The sequence below is a fragment of the Vidua chalybeata genome, chromosome 5 (assembly GCF_026979565.1).
Source record: "Vidua chalybeata isolate OUT-0048 chromosome 5, bVidCha1 merged haplotype, whole genome shotgun sequence".
In the NCBI taxonomy this organism is placed as follows: domain Eukaryota; kingdom Metazoa; phylum Chordata; class Aves; order Passeriformes; family Viduidae; genus Vidua; species Vidua chalybeata.
Window position 1 is genome coordinate 20,676,866 of NC_071534.1, and position 6,963 is coordinate 20,683,828.

The 6,963-nt window shown below is 39.2% G+C and overlaps 1 protein-coding gene across 1 annotated transcript in view; it reads right to left on the bottom strand.

Moving 5' to 3' along the window:
• Positions 1–5,621, bottom strand: part of NCF4 (neutrophil cytosolic factor 4) — a 51,553-nt gene extending 45,932 nt beyond the window's left edge. Inside the window, exon 1 of the mRNA XM_053943827.1 lies at positions 5,394–5,621. The gene's annotated coding sequence lies outside the window, so the exon portion shown is untranslated. The remainder of the gene's footprint in view (positions 1–5,393) is intronic.
• Between the last annotated feature and the right edge of the window lie 1,342 nt (positions 5,622–6,963).

Sequence of the window (6,963 nt, forward strand, 5' to 3'; positions counted from 1 at the left end):
GTTCTGTATTGCTAGAGAAGAAATTGTTTGCTCTGAGCTACAATTCAAGAGGAAGAAGAGCCAAATCCTCAAGTGGTAGCTGAACCATCACTTCCTGACAATTGGCATTAGCATTTAACAGAAAGAGTTTGCATTAGCAGACTGTCACTAACTCTTAATATTTCTCCAATCACCATTTACCATTACTAAATCCTTAACCAACAAATGCATAATTGTTTATGCTTTAAGGGTCCTGCCAAGCTCTTAATGGAGTTTCATGGATCAACAATTTTCCACATGTCTTATTTTGGGAATCAATGGACTGGAGGCCATAACACCTGTTCACCTTGCAGAAGCTGAGCTAGGATTTATATTTACACTCTATCCACCATCAACACTGCCGAATGTCCTGCAATTGCTCCCACACTTCCTTCATTTTATCAATGCAAAGGTTGTTTGTTTGCTTCTTTTGCCTTTTCTAACTAAACTAAATATTTTTGAAGACTGCTAATGCAGTTCACGTTTCCCTTTCCTGCAACACACACACAGTTTTAGCAGAGCCTCTGTGCTACAGTAGCTAAACATTAACAACATTCTGTTCAAAACAGAGTTAATACTGTTATGGAATTACAAACTGCAGCATTGCACAATATTTGCAGCAAGTCTTGCCTTAACAAAATAACATCAAAAATTGTGCCTAAAGGTTCACTGAAGTCACAAATTAGCCCACAAAATTTTCATTAATGAGCATAATGTACAAAATAACTTCATTTGAGTCTAAAATCCTAGATTGAGATTTAAATGGCTGGCTGATAGAGAACCCATTCTTTTATTTATAAAGTAACTTCAAATGAAAGAGAAATTATAAGGCATGCAATAGCACACCAAAATCCAGCTGTGGTTAAATTACATGCTGACATTCTTGTTCTAACCCCACTTAGGAGCCATGGCTAACACAGAGAGAAGGGCAGTGGCTTTAGTACAGACTGGTGATTAAATACCTCCTTTCAGTCCTGGACTCTCTCGTTGCTAACATGGGCTTGAACCTGAGCTCCTTCTTCTTCATTCTGAGCAAGCATTTTAGCTGATTCCCTTTCCCAAAGAAATCCCTTTAGAAATCCCAACACTCTCTGGGGCTCAGACATTTAAAATTACATTTCTCCTAAACACAGGAAAGTGAAGCCAAATGTGTCTAAACAAGGTTAGCTGTCTGCATAACAGATCAATCATGAAAACTTTTTGGACTGTAGGATCTCCTAATGTGGGATAATTACTTCAAAAAGGAGGACGTGCATTTCTGGTTAGTGCTCTTCTGGTCAATAAAGCAGCAAAGCTTAACAAAGGTTGATGCACCTTTAAAGACAGAAGTTAATATAAATACAAATACTAGAGTCCCTTCTCCAACCACCAGAAAAATAGAAGGAACTGCATGACCTACCACAGTAAATGGATCAGATGATCCAAATTTAAATACTGAAAGGCCTTTGGAACTAACAGGAAGACCTATGCAATTAAGCCTATGGAACATGCAGCTAGAAAAGATATTTCTTCCATAAATTCATTCAGTCTCCCGCCCAGAAAAATCTAAGTGAAGGGATCTTGTCAGTGCCTGAATCAGCTTGTTCAACTCCTATTGCCACAACAGTTTTTAACTCCAGGAGATGCTTTGTGAGGTTTATGTACAGAAATACAGTTGGTTTCACTGGTATGACAGTAGCATAACACTGGCATTAATTTAGGCCTTCAGGTGGTAAGAACGTGATAATTCTCTATTAATGTGCATTTAGATCAGACATTAGGAAAAAATTCTTTACTGACACAGGTTGCCCAGAGAAGCCATGGACATTCCATTCCTGGAAGTGTTCAAGGCCAGGTTGGATGGGGCTTGGAGCAACCTGGTCTAGTGGCATTGGGGCTGGAATGGGATGATCTTTAAGGGCCCTCATTGCACAAACCATTCCATGACTCCAGATGGGTCATGAGAGGTGCAGGACCAGAGATCAAAGCCTTAACCACTGATTACTGGAGGGAAGGTCCAAGGATTGCTGAAAACTCAAATGGTTCAGAAAAAATTTCAGGTTTTGGAAACATTGTCTGGTAGGATTTTTAAAATTATAATGTTTTAATTGTTAGCAAATTCTACTCCCTGTGTATTCACAATGCAATGCAGATTTAAAAATGTATCACTAGAAAGACACTAAAATACATAAGAAATAGCAAATTATCTCACAGTTATTACTGCTTTATAAGGGGAATAAAAATTATGAGGCTGTGCTAATTTTATGCTTCATTCTGCAGATGAATGAAGATTTTCTGTCTTAAAAACATTTGCATTCCTCTCCTTTAAAGCAATTTTCAATTTTGCTGGATACAGCACAATTGCATCTACTCTTTCAGCTGCAATGGGTTGTTGAAATTGAGCTATTGCCCAGCACCTGCTCTTAGTCAGACAGCTGAAATCAGAGGTTAGGGGAAAAAATAAAGATTTTTTTGTCATTGTAATGCAAGTCTCCTTTTAGCTTTGCTGCAGTCAGTGTTCAATTATGTTCTGTAACAACCTCCATTACTAGAGCCAGTGTTTTTCTGTTCTCTCTGCATATATTAACTTCCTTGTTCACATGTGAGAGCCTTCTTAGCAAAGCAGAGTCTTAAGAGACATTTGCCCATAGACTTCATGAGTATCTATCTTTTTTGGGCTGTTGAGAATCCTAGTGTTCAAATGCATCTTCATTTTGAATGCTTGAAAGGTAACTGATACAATAGAACTTAAATTATCTCCTAGTGAAGGTCTGATAGGTCAAAATTAACCTGAAATTCCATCTAGTCTGTTGAATACAAAGCATTGAACAAGTAACAATGAAAGGCTCCCACGTAATTTTTTATCTTATTTTTACAAGCTCTGAATCCTTCTCTCTCAGAATTTTTATCAGTTCACTGTGTAGCCCAGAAGTTTAAGGCTTCATCAGAAGCAGGAATCAAGACCCTACATCTGTAGGAAGAAAGCCTACAAAGATTTTGACCAGCAAGGCTCAGCCACAAATGGGAAAGAAGTAGCTGGTGTGAGCAGCTACTGGGAAGGCAGGAGCAGGAGCCTTGCTTCTGAAGCAGGAAGTACATGAACAGAGAGCTCTGAGACAGAGGTCAGAGGGTGAACAACATTGAAAATCAGGGTCTCAGGAAAAGGAAATCCAGAGCAAGAAGTACTAGCATGATTAGAATGAGGATTTGAAAAGCCTGGAGTGGAAGATATTTCATTATAATATAAATCCATTATAATAAATTGACCTTGAAAAGAAAGGACATCATTAAGGTGAAAAAGTCAGTGCCCAAAATTTTAGCCTGTTATAAAAGGGAAGAGAAAAGAAAACAGAGTGTTGTAAACGTTTGAAAATTTAATTAGGAGTCTTAAATATTTCTCTTTTCCTTCCTCCATTAAACCTCCAAGTCCTGGAGTGACATGGTTGAATCTTAGTTTTCAGCAATGGGAAAAAAATTCTAGCTGTCACGCTCTGCAGAGAAAACCTTAAACATTCAGAGCCTAAAAAACTAGGATATAAACCCAAACATTAACTTATATTTTTTAATTAATCTCATTAGTTGAATGTAATCTGTCTTGCAGTTTTTAACATAAGATATAGCATTAGTGAAAGCCTAGCATCTGCCTTCTAAGCAGACAGCAGCTAAAGATCCAAAAAAAGATCCCCAGCTGCTATCATAGTCATCATCAGCACATAATGACTGGCATGCTGGAATTGTGGGTAGCTCATTTAAAGCTGTCACATATTCATGTACTCTCTGTTTGACAGATTAACCCCTTCCCTGGGATGTAGGAGCGCACTCACAGCTCCCTCCCCAGCATCTGATCCCCCTGTGTGGGATTGCTCCAATAACAGCGCTCACAGCTCAGGAGGCTCAGGCCACACCCAGGGCCACAGCAAGCCCTCAGTCTGTCACAGACACTGCTCCATGGAGACATCCAGACAACTTTCTGTGTGACGTTCTGGCTCCCTGATCAACAGCCCACTAGCTACTACTGGGTTGGAGGGTATTATTAAAAATTAAATAAAGATTTCAGGGTTTCTTCCCAGCACTTTTCCAAGCTTCCCTGTGCACGAACAAGAAAATAAAGATTCGAGCTGGAATTTTTCCAGACATATGCAGAATAATTACTCTCCAGAAATTCTCTTTATCTTCATCCTTGTGGATTTGAATGCATCCTTGAGAAATCTTTCCCTCCTTTCATATTCATCAGAAGAGAGGACATAACAGTTACAATTAGCATACTCAAAACAAGTTGTAGAGGTACCTACCCTACATTTAGTAATTTACCACTTTCCATTGATGCCACAACTGCCATCCATTTCTAACTTCCACTCTCCCAATGGAGCAGATCAGAAACAAATGGCAGATATGCCAGATCAGTCAGAAGGGCTGTTTTAACTGCCAACAAATCTTTTGGCTGATTCAACCATTTTGTAATCATCTTACATTTCAGTGCACTGACTCTCAGCCAAAAAGCCTTCAGATCTATGCCTCAGCCCCCACCACAAAAGAGCAAAATCTGAAGACCTGAACTATAATGGTGTTATCAACAGAGCTAGAGAAAGCATGCAAATTCTCACTTCTGTGCTAATAGCCCCACTCTGAAGAGAAATAAAAGCTGGTTTTGGGGGATGCCAAATGAAGTAGCCCTCAAAATAGATGGAGTATCTATTTATTCTGCCACTTGGGGGAAGTGTAAAGAATGGAAATCTACAATAAAATTTACACATCCTTTCTTGCAGTTTTCACAGCTCTCCAGACATACCAGTAAACATTCATAGTCAATCCTATAAGAATCTATGCAGATTTAAAAAGCTGCATGAACGCTGAATATTCATTCACAAGATACTCCTGAAGCTATTTTGTCACACTGTTTTCTTTTAGTAACATAAGATTTTAAAAATAACAGAAGTACTTTGTATTTAAGAGATTTCTTACAGAAAGACCTACTAATTCGCTATCCTCAACATTAATGAGAAGTACTGCTTCTGAGTACAGGAGAAGTACTGTACTGAGAAGTACTGCTTACTCCAAAGAAAGCCTCCTGAGAAGTACTCCTGAGAAGTACTGCTTACTCCAAAGAAAGCTACAGTTCTTCCTCAGTAGCTTTTATCAGGCAGCAGGTTCAAGTTACAGACTGTAACCTGCTCAGTTCTCAATGTTTGCATCGATGGATGAACAACTGTGAAAACAAGTCCTAGTAATATTAGTGAATTCTGCCTCAGAAAAAAAAAATCACTTTCTAACAGGTATGCTCTGTGAAGAAGATAATGAAATGACCTATGCAGTGCCTGACAGAATCTGGAACATCGACCATACCTCAGTCTAAAAGACTACACGACCTCAGTTTAATCCCCATTGTAGAGCCTTACCTGGTGTCTGAAATTCCTTGCCACTCCTGCTGGAGATGCAGTTCCACCATCACTGCCTTCTACAGCCGGATAAAACGCGAGCCACACACGACACACAGACGCACGTGCAGTTTAGTTTGACTGCTGGTTTGTGACCACTACCTAAGGGAATGTGACTGCAAATCTCAGGGTCTTGTGGCTGTCAGGGAAACTTTTCCTGCTCACATGAGAGAAGGGGCATATCCCATTCAAAATAATCTTGTTTCATTTGAGAGAAAAATTAGATGTGTGAATGAAAAGAGTGTTCTATTCCTCCTTAGCTGCTAAATACAGGATTTAACCTAATAAACACTTCTCTAGGGTAAGGGCATCACCCTCTGTTGTTGGGGTTTTTCTCTTGTTTAAATCCACAGGGTTCCTCTTCCCCTCTTTCTCACATATTCAAGATGAGAGCAGCTTCAGCGAGCACAGCTACCAGCATTCCAATTTATTCAGCAGCAACCCCTGTGGACTGCTAACAGCAGACTGCGATTCTGTTTGGATTACAAGGTGCAGATAAGTAATTCCATCCTTAATCTATCACTGTCAATGCTGGTAGGGGAACAACTTACACCTGTGAGAAGTCAGGCAGAGGAAAATATAGATTGGGCAAAAAAAAAAAATATTGTGGGGTAAAAGGACAGAAGAAATAGAGAGGATACAAATCCATTAAGAGTTCTGTGCACATATGCATGCAGAGGTAGGAAATGAGGGAATGGGATAAAGGAACAGGGTGCTAATATGAAAGCAGCAAGCAGGAAGGAGATATCCAGATTCCAAGCAAAAATTTTCAGTAGCAATGAAAATCTCACTTCCAACATAATCTATGCCTTCCATTGCAGTGATCCCAGTGTAAAATGATGGGGATGTTTGTGACCTCAGTAAATGCTGATGGATATCACCACACTGCAGCCAAAATCAAAAAACCTCAAGTACATCATAATGGAGCCTCAAAGCCTTTGCTTGGAGACCTGTCAGTAAACTGGGGCAATATTACAAATAGACAACAAAGGATAATGCAAAGATTGCAAAAATGGAACGACGCAGAGACAAGTGAATTTCTCAGAGGATGGAGGGGAAGGCAGAAAAGATGAAAGAGGAGGTAAGCTATTTAGACATAAGTGATGGAGAACAGCAATAGCCCACATCTGTTTTATGTGATGGAAGATTTGGGGATGGAAAACAGGGAAAGTAATAATGAGACCTGGGACTGATTTTTCTTTTCCCTTTTAGAGAAACATTAGTGACTCCATCGCTATATTTTACAACAAGTCATCATCTACAATTGAAGTCTGCCCACTCAGGCTAGTGAATTCCCCTTCATGTTTTTATCACATGGATAAAGATGTTCTACCCAATGTTATTTTATGGGCATATAGAAGACTCCTTTGATTCAGCTATAAGTTCTCATTGATTTTATGTTATTTGCTTGCCTGGCTAGACATGTCACAGGCAATTCATCCCAGGAAAGGTAAAAGAACTACCTTCTCAACAGTCACATTAAAATAAAATGTTGACATTAAAATAAAACTTGGAAAACTCTATTTTCAAC